Source organism: Lucilia sericata, unplaced genomic scaffold (genome assembly GCF_015586225.1).
Source record: "Lucilia sericata isolate MDLA Ls3-8-SP2 unplaced genomic scaffold, ASM1558622v1 Contig000664F_arrow, whole genome shotgun sequence".
In the NCBI taxonomy this organism is placed as follows: domain Eukaryota; kingdom Metazoa; phylum Arthropoda; class Insecta; order Diptera; family Calliphoridae; genus Lucilia; species Lucilia sericata.
This window is the reverse complement of record NW_023994669.1, coordinates 111,574-133,312: the sequence shown is the minus strand read 5'-3', so window position 1 is coordinate 133,312 and position 21,739 is coordinate 111,574. Positions and strand designations below refer to the sequence as shown.

The 21,739-nt window shown below is 30.7% G+C and overlaps 1 protein-coding gene across 1 annotated transcript in view; it reads left to right on the top strand.

Annotated features, from left to right (window-relative positions):
* LOC119607148 (cGMP-specific 3',5'-cyclic phosphodiesterase) overlaps positions 1-21,739 on the top strand; it is a 136,373-nt gene that overhangs the window by 3,137 nt on the left and 111,497 nt on the right. Inside the window, exon 2 of the mRNA XM_037960950.1 lies at positions 13,618-13,654. The gene's annotated coding sequence lies outside the window, so the exon portion shown is untranslated. The remainder of the gene's footprint in view (positions 1-13,617; positions 13,655-21,739) is intronic.

The following is a 21,739-nucleotide window of genomic DNA, read 5'->3' as shown; positions in this document are numbered from 1 at the left end:
AATCAAGAAACAATAAATATTGCGTCATTAGAAATGCCTTTTTACACTTAACTTTTTTTGTCACAAGACGTCATGCACCATTGAATATATCTTAGGAAAAACATATTTTTAATTGTTTATATTTTTATGTAGAGTTCAAATAGGTCTGTACTTAAGAAAATGAAGAGGTTAATCGAAATGAATGATCTTAAGATATCATGCGTGACGTGATGTAACAAAAGTAGAATTTTTGGTGGAAATGCCCATATATCTATATCCTACGTATTTATTATGCGTTAGTGATGATGTTTGTTACGCACTATTAAGACGTATCCGTCCGTTTGTCTGTCCGGCTGGCTGGACGTTCACGTAAACCTTGTGCGCAATGTTAAGGGCTCAATTTTTAATATACTTCAATAAAATATTTTCGGATCTTTATATTTTTCAAATATACACATAGCTGGTATTGTATCATATGGTCGGCCTTGCCCGACTGACTATACTTTCCTACTTGTTTTAAAAGGATTTGTGATATAGAGTTGTGTAATGTGAAACATATTTGCTGGTGGTGATAAGTCTCTGCCAAGACATGAATCTGTAGAAAAAATGCTCAAATGTCATCAAGTCGTCCAATGTAAAATGTCATCATCTGATGATTTGTATGTAATGAATCACTTCGGACATTGTTGTTAAGACATAATTTCCAACTGCGATATATTGAGTTTTTCGTTATATCGAAGTTTTACTGTAGTTTAATCTAAAACTATCCGATGAGAAAATTTAAAGGTAGTTGAAGTGTTTAAAATTTAATTGCAGTCCAAATGAAAAGTTATTTTTATATAACTATGACTATATAGTCTATATAAATCTTAAATGAATTTATCGTCACTAGCAGAAAAATTATAACTATAAAGTCAAAGCCTGAGAAATTTTGGTCGATTATTGTGAAAAATTTAAGTATTCTGAAAACATATAGCTTCTGCGGGCAAAGAACCATTTTTTTAGTCCAAAAACTAATCAAACCAAATTTGAACACTTCGTTCTATAGTAAAGCGTATTCCAGTGAGACCGATATAAATCGTTTAACACAAAATTGAAGTAGCCGAACGCAATAAGGCCTGGATTATAAAGCGAGTGAACTTACTTAAAAAGGAAGTTTCAAGAGAATTATGAACATTTCTGTTAAAAAAAATTATTATAAAAAATATCATATCGTGAGTCCTAGATCCATTCCGGTAGTGTTTTACATACACAGAAAATAGATTGTCTTAAGATCTCATTTACCCCTATCGCCAATCGAAATTTCACGTGAAATATGAACCATTTTCTCTTTTTTTGTTCGCTAACTTCTTTGGCGTGAAAAATGTCTCCAGTTGTAAAAATTTGTTAATAGAAAATCAACTATAGTTCAGGATCACAATAGCAATTTTGCCTGATATTTCAGGCGAACAAAATGATCACTTGACGATATTCTCTTGACGATATTCTCTTTTGGTGGTGTTCGATTTGAAAACAAATGTAAAATTTAGAGTAGATCAGAGAAACATTTAAATTTAAACTTTCGCTATAAGGCTTAGTAACTTCTACTTAGGCGTCAGTTTTTTGTATCAAATATTTATGTTTGTTTTATTTACATTTGCCAGACCCTCTTTTCCGTTCGTCATATGAAGAATTCAATTTATTTTGTTGTTCTACTGCTGTTTTTTCGATTTTGTTTTTTATTATCAACGCAATTTTTTCATTTTTATATTTTGTTCATTTTATTTTTATTCTATTACATTCTTCTTATTTGTTTGTTTTTTTTTTCGTCATCTATTCCCGTTTATATTTTTATTGCCATTTTCGCAATGTGAAAGCTTTGTCTTTTTATGATTTCAGTTTTTCCTTTTTCCTGCTTTTGTTGTTTTGTTTTTGGAGGGGAAGTTTTTGTTTTGAGCTGGCATTTGTCTAGTGTCATCTTACAGTTGTGGTTTTTTTCTTTCGTTTTTTTCGGACATTATTTATCCTCAATAATTTTATTGCTTTTCACATCCGTCATTTGTTACTTAAATATACCAAATACAACCACACATTTATATACATACGTATTTACTAATGCATGTTTATATTAAGTTTAGTGTGTGGGTGTATTACCCAACAAACATTAGATATAAGGTGGTTTAATTTTTCAAATCCCTTTGATTTGTTTAAAAGGTGTTTTTTTTTTTAAAGTAAAATATAATTAAACTTTCAAAGCCATTTTTCTTGAAACGATTGGATTATGCCGGTCTTGCTGTAAATATGGGCTATTTCGTGTCATGTCAACTTTTATTAAACGACCCAGAAAAGCATACATCATGATTTAACCACTATTACTATAGACTAAATTAAAACTCATCAAGTGTGGTTGAATATACATAACTCCTTTGAAACTTCTATCTGTATAGATCAAAAATTACCAAAATTAGCCATAACTGTATAAATATCATAATAATTTAGAATAAAACATTTGCGACAGCTTTAATACCGTTTGTTTTAAAAAATTTCCCAATTATTCTTTGTCTACTGGGTTATAGACTGTTGTACTCTTTTATGTGCATATTTTCTACTTCATATGATTTCATATCATTTTTGGGAAATTGTGTGAAGTTTATTGCGAAAAAGGAAAAGAAACGTCAGTGTGTTGTGGTAATTTTGTTTGGTTTCTTATGATTCCGTTCGCATGCCATAGCAATTTGTAAAGTTTTATCGATGTTTTAAAGGAAATTTTAAGTTTTTAACATTTATGTATGTATATTTTTAAATTATTTTTAAGGGATCTTGTTTTGTATTATTTCAATTTTACAGAGTTTAACTTGAAATGCATTTTTTATTTAATAATAAAATTGTTTAAATGTTTATAACATCTTTGAACGCATTTCTAAGTTCGTGTAAATGTTTTATTACAAAATGCTATAAAACTATATAAGAGAATTATGTGAATTTATTTTTATGTTTTCCTTGGGCAACTCCCACTATTGGCACCTGGTGTACCACGCAAATAAAGGGGCATTAATGTTATTTTTTTAACATACATACATCATGACATTTACAAAGTAACTAAATTATATTATAAATAGTAATCTAATGACTTTTGCTGGTGTTGTTATTTTTGGATTATTGTCACTATTCTTAAACTGCTTTAAAGGAAATAATATTATATATTAAGCACTACCCAGTGTGCTTTGCTACACTAAAAAACATATTCCCATATACAATTTTTCTAGTTGTTATATATTCCCAGATATACGACTTTTAGTATTTAATTTATATGGAAGGAGCCACGTCCAGTATTTCTTGTCGACTTATTCTTAAACAAAATGTTCATATTGATACTAAAGCTACTTGTACAACAGTAGTTCACATATGTAGGTGTCATGTTGTTCTTGCAAAATTTGATGATTCTATCTCTAATAGTTTCTCAGATATATGAAATTTTAGTTTCCCAAATAAACACACATTCATTTTTATATATATAGATCACAGGCCAAGCTAAACTTTGACCAATATGGCCATATTTGAGAAGTTATAACAGGGCGAAGACATTAAAAAAAAAATCTGTTATATCATCAGGAGGTTCAATCTGTCGACTATATAATAGAGGCTTAACAACTGTTATATATTCCTTCTTCTTTGAAATATTTTAATCTAAAACTTCAAACAACCATTGAACTAATTTTTTACAAAAATACATTTGATATAAAAGTTAAACATGAAACAAGTAAGAGTGTTATATTCGGCTTTGCCGATTCTTCGATTCATCGATTTTTAGCTTTTTTATACCCTCCACCACCATCAGTGGTGATAGAGGGTATATATAACTTTGTCATTCCGTGTGTACCACCAAGAAATATTCATCTGAGACCCAACAAAGTATATATATTCTGGGTCCTTATGAAATTCTGAGTCGATTTAGCTATGTCCGTCTGTCCGTCCGTCCGTCCGTCCGTCCGTCTGTCTGTCTGTCTGTCTGTCTGTGTAAAACACGCTCACGTTAAAACGAAGCAATATAATTTAACCAAATTCACCCAAAATATTCATTATTATCCGGTACAGTTTGGTATTGAAAATGAGCAATATCGGTTCACATCGGGAAAAGTTATGAATCAAAATTTAAAACAACCTCGAAAAAAATAAGCATTTTTTTCACATTCTAATGTAATTTTCTCCAAAACTATGCAAGATAATTCCATGAAAATCACCATACATTCGTTTCTACACAAGATCTTGATCCGTGCAGAAAATTGCCAGAATCGGTCCACAATTTCATATACCTCCCATACAAAAGTACATATTCCCGGAAAATGGGTTTTTCGTTAATAACTTCCATCACAATGTCGATATCTTCACAAAATTTTACAAATTAAAATCTTATGTCAATAGAATTCTTTCAGAGAAAAATTTTCTGGATCGGTTCATAATTGGACATAGCTCCCATACAAGGTCCCCTCCCGAAAATCACTTAAACGCGCATAACTCATTACTAAATTAAGATATCCATACAAAATTTGGTATAAGTATTACCCATATGCATAGAAATATTACTGTGAAAGTGTTTTCCGATCGGTCCATAATTGGTCATAGCTCCCATACAAGGTCCCCTCCCGAAAATCACATAAACGCGCATAACTCATTACAAAATTAAGATATCCATATAAAATTTGGTATAAGTATTGCCCATATGCATAGAAATATTACTGTGAAAATTTTTTCCGATCGGTTCAAAATTGGTCATAGCTCCCATACAAGGTCCCCTCCCGAAAATCACTTAAACGCGCATAACTCATTACTAAATTAAAATATCCATACAAAATTTGGTATAAGTATTGCCCATATGCATAGAAATATTACTGTGAAAGTTTTTTCCGTTCGGTCCATAATTGGTCATAGCTCCCATACAAGGTCCCCCCCCGAAAATCACTTAAACGCGCATAACTCATTACTAAATTAAGATATCCATATAAAATTTGGTATAAGTATTGCCCATATGCACAGAAATATTACTGTGAAAGTTTTTTCCGATCGGTCCATAATTGGTCATAGCTCCCATACAAGGTCCCCTCCCGAAAATCACATAAACGCGCATAACTCATTACTAAATTAAGATATCCATATAAAATTTGGTATAAGTATTGCCCATATGCATAGAAATATTACTGTGAAAGTTTTTTCTGATCGGTCCAAAATTGGTCATAGCTCCCATACAAGGTCCCATCCCGAAAATCATTTAAACGCGCATAACTCATTACCAAATTAAAATATCCATACAAAATTTGGTATAAGTATTGCCCATATGCATAGAAATATTACTGTGAAAGTTTTTTCCGATCGGTCCATAATTGGTCATAGCTCCCATACAAGGTCCCCTCCCGAAAATCACTTAAACGCGCATAAATCATTATTTAATTAAGATATCCATATAAAATTTGGAATGAAAATTGCCCACATGCATAAAAATATTACTGTGAAAATTGTTTTGGATCGGTTCAAAATTGGTCATAGCTCCCATACAAGGTCCCCTCCCGAAAATCACTTAAACGCGCATAACTCATTACTAAATTAAGATATCCATACAAAATTTGGTACAAGTATTGCCCGTATGCATAGAAATATTACTGTGAAAGTTTTTTCCGATCGGTCCATAATTGGTCATAGCTCCCATACAAGGTCCCCTCCCGAAAATCACTTAAACGCGCATAAATCATTACTTAATTAAGATATCCATATAAAATTTGGTACAAGTATTGCACATATGCGCGGAAATATTACTGTGAAATTTTTTTCCAATCGGTCCATAATTGGTCATAGCTCCCATACAAGGTCCCCTCCCGAAAATCACTTCACGCTCATAACTCATTACTAACTATAAAGTTTGGCAGAAGTATTGCTCATATACAGAGAAATATTACTGTGAAATTGTTTTCCTATCGGTCCATACACTTAAAGGCACATAACTCATTAGGAAATAGTGATACCCATAAAATATTTGGCATTAATACTATTTTTGTATACATAAATGTTATTTCAAAATTTTTTCACGATTAGTCCAACCTTGGTCATAGCTCCCATATAAGGTTTTCTCCCGAAAATCACTTAAACGCACATAATTCATTACCAAATATTGATATCATACATCTAGCAAAATTATTGCTCTTATATACATAAATTACACTATAAAATTGTTTTACGATCGGTCCATATTTGGTCATAGCTCTCATACTAGGTCCCCTCCAGAAAATCACTTAAATGCACAATATTCATTACCAAATAATGATATAGATACAGAATTTTGAAATTTTGTTTTTATATATATGTAATTCGCCATAGCTCTCATATAAGGTCCTTTTACGAAAATCTCTTAAACGCACATTACTCATTACCAAATAAAGCTATTGATACAAAATTTGCCACAGATATTAGTTTTGTATACAAAAATTCTATTTCAAGATTTCTCTGTTTAAATCTTGGGATTTTTCAATTTAAGACATGAGATAACTTATTTCTACAAATATTTCACCAATTAGAAAAGTCTTAATATAAAAGTAGCTGGTGGAGGGTATTTAAGATTCGGCTCAGCCGAATTTAGCACTCTAACTTGTTTATTATCGAAACAATTTTCTCATTTATTAGATAATGGCGCGTCCCTCGTAATAATTTGTGGAACTATTTTCTTTCACACAAATCTTTATGTTGAATATCATCGCTGTATTCGTATTGTTAAGGTAATAATAATTAACGCTCATTTTCTGTAAGGGAACATATATGGGGGTAGGCCCGATCCTCGTCAAATTTTCTATCACGATTTTAGTTTATACAAATCTTGTTTATGTTGAATTTCATCGCTGTACCCGCATTTTTAAGCCAGTAATGAGCGTTAAAGACATTTTCTGAAGGTATATGGGGATAGGATTAAATATGGACCGATCCTTATAGAATTTGATAGAAACAATTTGGCCCACATAAAAAAAATATGTCGCAATTCATTGCTATGTTCGCATTTTTAAGCCAATAATGAGCGTTAAAGTAATTTTCTGAATTATGAACTGATCCTCATAGAATTTTTAAGCAAATAATGAACGTTAAAGTCATTTTCTGAAGTGGTCCTAATATGGGGAGTAGGGTCAATTATGAACTGATCCTCATAGAATTTGGAAGAGAAATTTTGGACTGCATAAAACTTATTCATGTCGAATTTCATCGCTATACATGCATTTTAAGCCAGTAATGAGCGTTAAAGTCATTTTCTAAAGGGGACCTTATATGGAGGGTAGGGTCAATTATGGACCGATCCTTACAAAATTTAACAAAGATATTAAGGTTCCTATAAAATATATTCATATCGAATTTCATCGCTATATATGTTTCTTTTAGACAGTTATGAGCGTTGAAGTCATTTTCTGAGGGGGGCCTTATATGAGGTGTAGGGTCAATTATGTATCGATCCTTTTAAAATTTACAAATATATTAAGGTTCCTATAAGACATGCTTGTACCGAATATTACCGCTTTTTATGCGTCTTTTAGCCAGTTATGAGCGATAATGTCATTTTCAGAGGGGACCTTATATGGTGTCTAGGCGAAATCGTGGACCGATATTGCTCATTTTCAATACCAAACAAATTGCATCAATATAAAATATCTATGCAAAATTTCAGCTCGCTAGCTACTTCCTTTTGGACTCTATCGTGTTTTCAACAGACAGACGGATGGACATGGCAAGAATTTTTCGATGTGTCACAAACGGAATGACAAAAATAATATAACCCCCATATTTTTTGATGGTGGGTATAAAAAGTTAAACATAGAAGTTGATAAACAAAATTTGGGGTCAATTTAGTACCAGGCGTGTATATATTTTTTTCTCTCTGTGTACAGATACATATTTTGAAAAAAAAAAAAAAAAAAACATTTTTCTGACTCGTGTCCTTTTCGAAATTACAGCTTCAATTATATCTTCGATAACTAACAAGTAACATGAAATTCATTCTAAGTGACTTTAATAATTTTTAAAAAATTTATAATTTATCAAATTTTATTTATCAAATTTTTACTGTAAATTTTAATATATTTTTGAATTTTCTTCTAAGTAAACATGAGGTCATCATCTATCTACTTATATCCTGTGTTTGTTTAATGAGGAATAAAATTTAGTGCAAATCATCTTGTTAATATCAATATTGTTTACTTGACATTTTTATTTTATGACAGAAGCGTAAACTTTACATTATTCTCTCCTCTCCAGATATTTAACATCCTTTTCAGTTTTAGTTTTTATTTGTGTAATATTATTTTCTTTATTATATTTTTTTTGTTCAAAAATAATAAGTAAAGAAAGTTTCCTACATTTACGGGTATTAGAAAAGGAGAAAAACTTAAAATCTCTTTTCATGTGCATTCAGCTTAATGTTTCCTGTCTTATTTGCACTTTTACTACATCTCTCCAGTGAAGTTAAGTAAAAATAAGGGAAAATAAGAATGAAAAATTATTTTATTTTTAATAAAACTTACAACACAGCATTTTTACACAGTTTAGATTTTATAACGAAAATTATGTTGAAGTTTTGATTAAATTTAAAAAATGTTAAACATTAATGGATATTTAACACCTTGAAATTATATTAACAGCACAACATCTTTACATAGTTTAGTTTAGTAATAACAAGTAAGAAAGTATAGTCGGGCGTGACCGAACATATGATACCCTACACCAGTTATGAATATTAAATGTGATTTATTTTTCATAATAAAGCATTTATCTTCAATATTTCCTTGTTCCGATACATTTAAGCAATTTATGGATGAAAAACTAATTTTCTGAAAGAGGCTTTATATGGGGGCTAGGGGCAAATATGGACCAAGCCCGATAAAATTTTGTGAATATATTTATATTTACATAATATTTTATTGTGCTGAATTTCATCGCGATATTTGTGTTTATAAGTTAATTTGGGACATTCAAGTAATTTTCTGAAGGGGACTTTGTATGGGAGCTAGGGTCAAATGGGGCTCGATCTTTATGAAATTTGGCAGGGTCATCAAGACTTCTATAAAACTTAGTTGTGCCGTATCTGTATATTTAACATAATTATGAGCTCAGAAGCCCTTTTCGGGGGGTTCTGTTCTATGGGGGCTAGGTGAAATAATGGACCGATTTTAACCATTTTCAATAGGCTTCGTCCTTGGGTCAAATAAAACGTGCGTGCCAAATTTCATCCAATTATCTTGAAAATTGCGACCTGTACCTTGCGCACAAGGTTTACATGGACAGCCAGCCATCCAGACGGACGGACGGACATAGCTTAATCGACTCAGAAAACCATTCTAAGCCGATTGGTATACTTTAAGGTCTAGGGTCTAGGGCAAACATTTTTGTATGTTACAAACATCAGCACAAATCCAATATACCCTCCCCACTAAAGTGGTGTAGGGTATAAAAATTATGTTAAAGTTTTGATAAAACTTAAGAAATTTTAAAAATGAATGAATGTTGAGCATCATGAAATTAAATTAAAAAGAATTTTTTTTTGAGTCAAGACAAGAATGAAAGGGACCTTTTTTGTACCAAGGACCCAAATAATAGGAACAGTGTATGTATGTATAATATAAAATTTGTAAAAAATGAATTGCCAAATTGAATTGATCCATTTTATGTTTTGGAAATAGTTTTTACTCGCTGAAAGCTAATATTAAAGTCCACTTCCGAAAATCTGGATTAAATCTCTAAAAAGTTGTGTTATGTTTGTATATGTAACATATAGAAATGAGCTCTAGTCCCTTATAAGGCCCACTTTTGAAAAATGTTTTAAACTGTATTTGTATTTAACACAAATGACTCTCATATACATCACAGCCTTGACTAATATTTTGACGATTAGTTAATAGTTCAATGTTTCGACCTAATTACTAAAAAAAGTTCGTATATGATCTATCTTTTTTTCAACTAATTTGTTTTTAATTTCATATCAACTTAATATCATATTGTATAATAAACAAATTTGCAAAATTGGTGTAAGAAAAATTACATAAAATTAACCCAGACATAATAAGTGCCTTTTATCCTTGACAATGTTGTATGTCTTTTTTATATTTTCTTCATCTTATTATAGCTCCATAGTGACATTAATTATATATACACAACAATGACAGTGGATCGTCGTCTAGTGTTTATTATTAGAGACATCATCATACAATCTACAATTAACACAAGGAAAATTCAAACAAAACCAAGTTAGCAGCTCGCTTATTCACAGCGTTATTTAATTTAAACAGATTTAGGAAGACAGGCAGAAAACAAACCCCATTTAAATGTTTATTACGACAATTATAAAGAAAACGAACGAATGAATGAATGACTGTCTGGTTAAAGTGACAACTGTTCGCTCATTTGTAATAAAAACAGTAAAATTATTTTATTTTGTTTCATTTCTGTAGCATGTTTTTCTCTTGATTTTTCTTTTTTGCTTGTTTATCCAAAACACAAAAATTGTCTACCGCAAGTTATGATGAAGCCAACATCTGCTAAAGAACAAATATAATTGTAACAAAAACCCAAAATGAAAAACATATTTTTTCTCGTTTTCTAGCAAGCAAGGCAAAGAGTTACGATTCAGCAAAAAATTTATAAAATAAATATTTAAACTTACTGAAGGTGTGAAGAGGAGACTCTTTCAGCAATAGTTTCGGTAGAAGTTTTATTTAAAAATCAGTGGTAGTTTGTTGATTTGTTTCAGGCACTATTTTTCTATTTAAAAAAAAATAAACTTATCAATATACAGTCAAACTCGTTTATAATGAACTCTGCGGGACCAGTCAAATCTGTTCGTTATAAACGAAGTTCGTAATAAGACGGGTGAAGTTTTTGTAGTTCCAAATTTTAATAATATGGTTTATAAATTTATTTAATAACCGAGTTCGTTATAAGCGAGTTTGACTGTATAACTTTTCTAAGGCAGACTTGCGTTCAAGAATCAATTCCGAAATTTTATTAATATAACTTTATGTTTGTGCAAATAAATATATATTTAAAGTAAATCAAAATGTCGATTTAGGGATTACGTCATTTTCATCAAATATTTGATAGGTGTGAAGGTACCTTTAGAAAATATTGTTTCATAGTTTTACACATTATCATATTACATTACGATCGGTTCTTAGGATATAACGCTCAATGTAATACTCAATTGGTAATAACGGTTTATCAAAACAATCACTTTAAAGATCCCTCCTTAATTGGCTGATAGGTTTGGTGTCAAAGAAAATCTTTGAATCCATATATATAAAAATGAATGTGTGTTTGTTGTATGTTTATATGTATGTATGTTTGAAGTTTATAGAAACCGATTTTCTTGAAATTTCAAGTGAGCGAGGAGACACGCCCATATTAAGAAAATATTAAATCAGTATATATTAGATAATATAACAGTTTGTCATTAAATTTTATCGGAGCCACTTTAGTGTCAATATGATTATTTAGGACTAAAAGTAAGCGAACTAGCAGAAGGGGGTGTGGCACCTACCATATAAATAAAATACAAAAATTCGTTTATCTTGGAAACTATTACAGTTAGTATCAAAAAAATTTTGCACGAAGAAATTTAACATCGATGTAAACATTTTGGATAATTCATATATCTGAGAAACTATTAGAGCTAGAATCTTCAAATTTTACATGAAGGACTTTGACATGCGAACATTTAGAGAATAACAGGCGGACTTTCATTGGGGGGCTTGGTACCTCCCATATGAATTACATACAAAATTTCATATATTTGGGAAACTATTAGATTTTTCAAATATTTCATAAATTACATTAAAATCTTAATTAACGTTCGGAAAAATTGGCGAATTGTAACAAATTTTATATTTGAAAACTATTGTACATAGAATCGATAAACTCAGGAACTAAGGCACCTGATAGGACAAAATTTTAAATATATGTTCCAGGGACTGTGAGAAGTGTTCCTGTAAAGTTTTAAATTTGTCCGACAGATATCGCCGAAGTTTAAATTATTAGTAATTTACAATTAAACCGCTAAACCGATTATTTTAAAACTTGATGGGTATATAGATCTTTACGTGTAGAGTTCAAATGGCCAGCAACACGGACCGGGCGTCACTAGTTTGATATAAAATAGTTTCTCTCTACTACAATCAATACGAATCGGTCCTTAATTGCTCTTTATAATTCCTCTTATAAAATATAATTTTATTGTCAAGGTAATCGAGGTTTGTTTAAAACTTAGTTGTGCTGATTTTTAGCGAGATACAAGTATTTTTAACATAGGTATGAGAACGGACATAGCTTAATCGACTCAGAAAGTATATTTTAAGGTACTTTGAATGTTTCAAACTCACAAACGCATTATACCCTCTCCATTATAGTGGTGTAGGGTACAATACATGATTTTGATGCCAATTAGAATTAGGCCTGAGAAACCAAATTTTTGGTTAATAAAAACGCGCAATACCAATCCCACTAGGCCATAAAAAATACCTCCCTTTGCAAATATTAAGTAAAAGGTTATGAACAAAACGTCTAAAGTGTTGTAACCAAAAGATTCACTAACTGCAGGCAAACAATCCACTTCAAACTTGTGCTACTTAAGAGATGTAAATAAAGTTGTTTTATACATTTTAGATGTTTAGTTATCTTATATTTTTTTCAGTAACTAGAGAAGTAGTTTTTATTGCCGCCTGTTCACTTTAAATGTTACAAAAAACTAGTCCTTTTATCATTCTTAACCCAACATTTAAATATACGGTTGTAAACAAAAAGAGTGAAAAAAGTGTCCATTAAATTTTTCGTTATTTCAAAAGGGAACTAAAATATCTGTAGGACTTGTTTGGATGAAGGTTTGAATTTTTTTGATATGCAAACATTCATATTTCATAGACGAGTTGTACAACACCTGAAGCAATAAATATGTATATATTTTATTTTTGTAGAAGTGTGTGAATATAAATTGTTTAAAGATTTATTTTCACTTTGATTTATATTTTTCTGAATGTATAAATATGTATATAAGGTTGAGTTTGTTTTCCGTTCAAATCCCTGAGGTGTTTTCAGATATACCTTGAATGTTTGTACTATTTCCGTTGAATAAAACCGTTATCATACAACACTGTAGTTTATTCATTATTTTATTTTAGCAAAGAAGGTGTCATAAAACAAATGTTGGGGTAGGTGCGAAAGATTGTGATGATAAAATTTTGAAAAGAAAATTTAAGAATATTTATAAAAAGTAAATTTGTATTTAAAAATTCTCTTATAGTTTTAGCAGTCATATATACCCACCTTCAAAAAGGGATGGTGTGATATATAGATTTTGTTATATACATTCCTATCCTGAATCCTAATTAGATTCTAAGACAACTACAAACGAGAGTATTGTATAAAGTAGGTCTTAACAGTAATTTCAAACCTTTTTTCTGTATCTTAGTATTATTTGTTGCATTTTGTTATTTGTAGAAATTTTTAATAAGTTTTTTCCAAAAGAGTCTGTATGTACTTTTAAACATTCTTTATTAAAAAAATTCCTTCATTATTATTCTAATTTATTTTAATCCAAAGAAAATGCTTCAAGTGTATCATGAAATTATTTTTTCTCTTACTTTTTTCCAGGAAAAGATCAAGAATTGTATTTACGACGGCAACTAGAGTAAGTTAATGTTTTTATTAAAGTTTTCCATGTAATTATTTTAATATATTAAGTTTTTTTTTCCAAGGAATTATCTCATAAAACTAGGTACATACATAGTAGGCACGATTTTTTGTTAAATATTTGAAGTAAACTTTGTAAACTAATTAAATAACTTAAGACTTTTTTCTTAAAAGATTTTTGTTCAATTCTTAGAAAAAAATTTAATAACAAATTAAAGTCAAAGCGATGCGAAGCGAAGCTTGAAGCAATATTTGTTGTGTTATATTAATGCTAAAAGGTGTCAGAGTGAGAGCTCTGAATTAATTCATTTCGAAAATAATTGTCAAATCAACACAATATTAAAAAAAATTACAACATACTACGATACAACCGATTGTGAATGGACAAATATGTATATAAGTTTTTGATTCTTAAGCTAATTTTTTATAACATACTTTTATGGTAAAATTGGACAATATTCTTCTAATAGCGATATGCAATGATCTTTCAGTCTAGTCTATAGTCTAGTCTATAGTCTAGTCTATAGTCTAGTCTATAGTCTAGTCTATAGTCTAGTCTATAGTCTAGTCTATAGTCTAGTCTATAGACTAGACTATAGACTATAGACTAATCTATAGACTAGACTATAGACTAGACTATAGACTAGACTATAGACTAGACTATAGACTAGACTATAGTCAAGACTATAGACTAGACTATAGACTAGACTATAGACTAGACTATAAACTAGACTATAGACTAGTCTATAGTCAAGTCTATAGACTAGACTATAGACTAGACTATAGACTAGACTATAGACTAGACTATAGACTAGACTATAGACTAGACTATAGACTAGACTATAGACTAGACTATAGACTAGACTATAGACTAGACTATAGACTAGACTATAGACTAGACTATAGACTAGACTATAGACTTGACTATAGACTTGACTATAGACTTGACTATAGACTAGACTATAGACTTGACTATAGACTTGACTATAGACTAGACTATAGACTAGACTATAGACTAGACTATAGACTAGACTATAGACTAGACTATAGACTAGACTATAGACTAGACTATAGACTAGACTATAGACTAGACTATAGACTAGACTATAGACTAGACTATAGACTAGACTATAGACTAGACTATAGACTAGACTAGACTATAGACTAGACTATAGACTAGACTATAGACTAGACTATAGACTAGACTATAGACTAGACTACTAGACTAGACTAGACTATAGACTAGACTATAGACTAGACTATAGACTAGACTATAGACTAGACTATAGACTAGACTATAGACTAGACTATAGACTAGACTATAGACTAGACTATAGACTAGACTATAGACTAGACTATAGACTAGACTATAGACTAGACTATAGACTAGACTATAGACTAGACTATAGACTAGACTATAGACTAGACTATAGACTAGACTATAGACTAGACTATAGACTAGACTATAGACTAGACTATAGACTAGACTATAGACTAGACTATAGACTAGACTATAGACTAGACTATAGACTAGACTATAGACTAGACTATAATAGACTATAGACTAGACTATAGACTAGACTATAGACAGACTATAGACTAGACTATAGACTAGACTATAGACTAGACTATAGACTAGACTATAACTAGACTATAGACAGACTATAGACTAGACTATAGACTAGACTATAGACTAGACTATAGACTAGACTATAGACTAGACTATAGACTAGACTATAGACTGACTATAGACTAGACTATCGATAGACTATAGACTATAGACTACTAGACTAGACTAGACTAGACTATACTAGACTATAGACTAGACTATAGACTAGACTAAGACTAGACTATAGACTAGACTATAGACTAGACTACTAGACTAGACTAGAGACTAGACTATAGACTAGACCTAGACTATAGACTAGACTAGACGATAGACTAGACTATAGACTAGACTAGAGACTAGACTAGACAGACTATAGACTAGACTATAGACTAGACTATAGACTAGACTATAGACTAGACTAGACTAGACTATGACTAGACTATAGACTAGACTAGACTAGACTAGACTATAGACTAGACTATAGACTAGACTATAGACTAGCTATAGACTAGACTATAGACTAGACTATAGACTAGACTATAGACTAGACTATAGACTAGACTATGACTAGACTATAGACTAGACTATAGACTAGACTATAGACTAGACTATAACTAGACTATAGACTAGACTATAGACTAGACTATAGACTAGACTATAGACTAGACTATAGACTAGACTATAGACCTAGACTATAGACGAGACTATAGACTAGACTATAGACTAGACTATAGACTAGACTATAGACTAGACTATAGACTAGACTATAGACTAGACTATAGACTAGACTATAGACTAGACTATAGACTAGACTATAGACTAGACTATAGACTAGACTATAGACTAGACTATAGACTAGACTATAGACTACACTAGACTATAGACTAGACTAGACTATAGACTAGACTAGACTAGACTATAGACTAGACTAGACTATAGACTTGAGACTATAGACTAGACTAGACTATACTATAGACTAGACTATAGACTAGACTAGACTAGACTATAGACTAGACTATACTAGACTATAGACTAGACTATAGACTAGACTATAGACTAGACTATAGACTAGACTATAGACTAGACTATAGACTAGACTATAGACTAGACTATAGACTAGACTATAGACTAGACTATAGACTAGACTATAGACTAGACTATAGACTAGACTATAGACTAGACTATAGACTAGACTATAGACTAGACTATAGACTAGACTATAGACTAGACTATAGACTAGACTATAGACTAGACTATAGACTAGACTATAGACTAGACTATAGACTAGAATATAGACTAGACTATAGACTAGACTATAGACTAGACTATAGACTAGACTATAGACTAGACTATAGACTAGACTATAGACTAGACTATAGACTAGACTATAGACTAGACTATAGACTAGACTATAGACTAGACTATAGACTAGACTATAGACTAGACTATAGACTAGACTATAGACTAGACTATAGACTAGACTATAGACTAGACTATAGACTAGACTATAGACTAGACTATAGACTAGACTATAGACTAGACTATAGACTAGACTATAGACTAGACTATAGACTAGACTATAGACTAGACTATAGACTAGACTATAGACTAGACTAGACTATAGACTAGACTATAGACTAGACTATAGACTAGACTATAGACTAGACTATAGACTAGACTATAGACTAGACTATAGACTAGACTATAGACTAGACTATAGACTAGACTATAGACTAGACTATAGACTAGACTAGACTATAGACTAGACTAGACTATAGACTAGACTATAGACTAGACTATAGACTAGACTATAGACTAGACTAGACTATAGACTAGACTATAGACTAGACTAGACTATAGACTAGACTAGACTATAGACTAGACTAGACTATAGACTAGACTATAGACTAGACTATAGACTAGACTATAGACTAGACTATAGACTAGACTAGACTAGACTAGACTAGACTATAGACTAGACTAGACTATAGACTAGACTAGACTATAGACTAGACTATAGACTAGACTATAGACTAGACTATAGACTAGACTATAGACTAGACTATAGACTAGACTATAGACTAGACTATAGACTAGACTATAGACTAGACTATAGACTAGACTATAGACTAGACTATAGACTAGACTATAGACTAGACTATAGACTAGACTATAGACTAGACTATAGACTAGACTATAGACTAAGACTATAGACTAGACTATAGACTAGACTATAGACTAGACTATAGACTAGACTATAGACTAGACTATAGACTAGACTATAGACTAGACTATAGACTAGACTATAGACTAGACTATAGACTAGACTATAGACTAGACTATAGACTAGACTATAGACTAGACTATAGACTAGACTATAGACTAGACTATAGACTAGACTATAGACTAGACTATAGACTAGACTATAGACTAGACTATAGACTAGACTATAGACTAGACTATAGAGACTATAGACTAGACTATAGACTAGACTATAGACTAGACTATAGACTAGACTATAGACTAGACTATAGACTAGACTATAGACTAGACTATAGACTAGACTATAGACTAGACTATAGACTAGACTATAGACTAGACTATAGACTAGACTATAGACTAGACTATAGACTAGACTATAGACTAGACTATAGACTAGACTATAGACTAGACTATAGACTAGACTATAGACTAGACTATAGACTAGACTATAAACTAGACTGTAGACAAGAAAAATGTCAAAAAGTACTAAAGTACTTAATTTTCCATGCAAGCTACTTCTATCAAGCTTCTCTCTCTCTTTCACTTGTTTTATGCAAACACATACAATTATATAATAAGTTCGATTGTAGCGCGCTTTCTGACTGCCATCTTCTTCTCATTTGATGATCTTCAGTAATTACTGCGATCAGGCACAGGTTTATGAAGGAGATATCCTTATACTTACATACATATAACACATTATAAATAAGTCATGGTTACACTACTACTCTGTTATCTAGACGGTATGCAGTATAAAACCATTACAAAGTTTTTGATCGAATCCATTTAAATAGATGTACTAACACCACAGACTTATTGACACATAATTCTATTACCAGTTCGCTTCCTTCCCCCCAAATTTTCGCAAAAATTTCTATATAAATACAAAAATACAAATTGTCGAATAGTTAAGTTTGTAAGAAAAATGGCTCATACGAAGAAAATACATATAAAAATAAAAAAACACGGTATGAAAAATGTTCCATTTCAAAACTTTTACGTTAAATTTACAATGTAAAAAAAGTTGAAGATGCTGTTGTGTTCTTAAAAAAAGTTAACTGAAGAAAACAAAATAAACGTAAACTACAAAGTTTGTCTTCATTTTATGTGTCTGCTTTTAACGCTTATGTAAGGATAATTTTTGTAAGTCTTTCTGGCAAGATGTTTCAAAAAACAATGAGATGTCTGGGTTTGAGTAGAAGTCAAGTTTTGTTTGCAGATGTGTTATAATTTTTTTGTTTTAAGTAAAAGTTAAACAATCAATATCCATTTAGCTTTGAAATAAATATATTAAATAGAAAGTAATGTAATTTGTCTTTTGATATATGTAGGTAAAACTTTAGAAACTTTTTTTTAAGATTATAGGTATGATTTTTATATAAAAGTTTAAACATACAGCATATAAAATTGTAGTGTACTTCAACTTTCGTTGCAGATAACTTTTTTTCATGTTGTTTTTCCAAATATCCTTACAAAGAAAACAACAATATTTTTTAAACTTTTTCATGGCAACTTTTTTCCTCTTATTGATTACATAAGTTAGTTTGTGCAATCATTAACTTTACAATTTTTTTATATGCAAAATGCGATTTAGTACTCCTATTTGCACTTGTTATTTTTCTCAGCCTCAACAGGGAAACACGAACAAAATTAGCTGGTAAAAACCATGATTGTGATGAATTATAAAATAAAATCTATGGAAGCAAAAAAAAACTACATTCATACAAATGTATATAATTTTTTTTAATACTTTCCACGAGAACATTTTTTAGGTTTATTCTTCACTTTCAGTAGAAAACTAATTTATGTTCAAAACAAGTAAGAAATTATAGTCGGGCGAGGCCGACCATATAATAATACCCTTCACCTTTGACAAAAATATAATGTGATTTAGTTGCCATAATAAAGCATTTAAGATGAATTGTACCTTGCCTTAGATATACATACTTAAGTAAACCATTTACAACAGGCTTCATCTACGGTACCATAAAAGATCATGTGCCAAATTTCATTGAATTATCCCCAAAATTGCGACCTGTAGTTTGATTACAAGTTTTAAAAGCCCTATTCGGGGGTTCAGTTGTATGGGGGCTAGGTGAAATAATGGACCGATGTTAACCATTTTCAATAGGCTTCGTCTACGAAACCATAAAAGATCATGTGCCAAATTTCATTGAATTATCTCCAAAATTGCGACCTGTAGTTTGATTAAAAGGATTACAAGCCCTATTGGGGGGTTCAGTAGTATGGGAGCTAGGTGAAATAATGGACCAATCTTAACCAATTTCAATAGGCTTCGTCCCTGGGACAATAGAAGATCATGTACCAAATTTCATTGAATTATCTTCAAAATTGCGACCTGTAGTTTGATTACAAGGTTTACAAGGACGGACGGACATAGCTAAATCGACTCAGAAAATGATTCTGAGCCGATTGGTATACTTTAAGGTGGGTATAGGACCAATATTATTGCGCGTTTCAAACATCAGCACAAATATCTATACAATATGTATGCATGGTAATGAGTAGAGAAAATTCAAAAAAATAATTTTGCATAACTAGAGATATGCAATTTTTATTTGTGGTCACATAACTTTGTACTTTATTTTTTATATTGTAGAATTTTATTATTGCATAAACTTATTTATTATGAAACTAACTATACCCAGTGTGCCTAAAACCTAAAACCAATATAAATAAAAAACCCATTTAACTATTTTCAATATAATAGTTTTTCAGATATACAATTTAATACATATTGGAAATGCCACTTTTTTCTCTGATTTTGATGATTTTTCCGAACGTTAATAAGGGTTTTAATGTAACGACCCCTCCTTCTAGTCCGCCCACGATTTCACCTAGTATAGCGATGAAATTGGACATAAACATTTTTCTATATGAACCATAATCAAGTTTAATGAAAATCAGGCAGACCCTTACTTCATGTAACAGCTCTTTATTGTCAATAAACACTTCAATAATTCTGGTATTAATATAAAATTCGACAAAAATGATTTGACCTTAGAAATTAATCATCAATCATTATGATCCTAGCCCAAATTAAATGTCATATTCTGAAAATGAACCTTGCGATAGAACCTTAGGGGTCCGCGTACCACCTATAATATTTTTTATTTATTAATAGATTTTTTATTAGTTAGTTGTTCTACATTAAATAACTTTGTAAAATTTTTAAAGTCAACTGGTAAGAAACAGATGACACCGTAACTATTCAAGAAAACATCTATTTGTATTTGGTTCTAGGCCAAACTATTCTGAGATTTTAGATTGTGTTCTTTATCTCAGTTCTTTATTCCCAGTTTTTATTTAGAAATGTTTGAGGAGTATTTTAAACTTCATATTACAATTGAAAAAATGTTTTAGCAGTTACTATAGTTAAGCAGTAACTGTAGTCAACCTTACATGCCAGTATCCTACGAGGAGTTAATTGACACTATTTAGATAAAAAGTAATTATTTTTTGTCAACTATATATTTACACTTTCTTTTACAAAACAATATCATACTTATATACATAAACAACCCAGCAAAAACCTTCATTATCAAGTAAGGAATATAAATGCAAAAATTTACTTATATGTATTATGAGTCATTATTTCAACTTAGTGATAGCTTGCTAATGCGGATGTTACGTAGTTTGCTTTAATGCCGAAAGGATAGGTCCACTGTGTCTACAAAAATTCCATTTTTTTCGTTTGTGTAAAAAATAATTTTCGAAAACAAAATATGAAGACTAAAGAGTAAGTACTTACATATTACATTATTTGTAAGTCATAACTAGAGTCATTCTAAGTACTGCAGATGGTACATAGTAGTCAAAAACTTCATTCATTGGCATTTTAAAACATTATTATAACATGGTCATCACCACGGTGATGATATTGCAGTCAAATAACTACTTAAATAAGAACTTACAAATAGCAATACAAATAGGGGCTTCTTTTTGTTCGTTAGATCGTGTCAAACATTAGTTTTCACACATGAAAAATTTATTCCTTTTGTTTGTGTACAAAACAATTGTTAGCGCGCGATGAAATGAAATGTGCAAATAAAACAACAAAACTCAAAATAAAGTATTGATGTATCTAATTACATGTAAGGCATTATAAGAGTACTTAAAGGTAGTCGAAATGGTTAGGTAAGTGGTTGTGTAAGTACATGTCATTACCGAGTTTTTGGTGGGTACATAGCA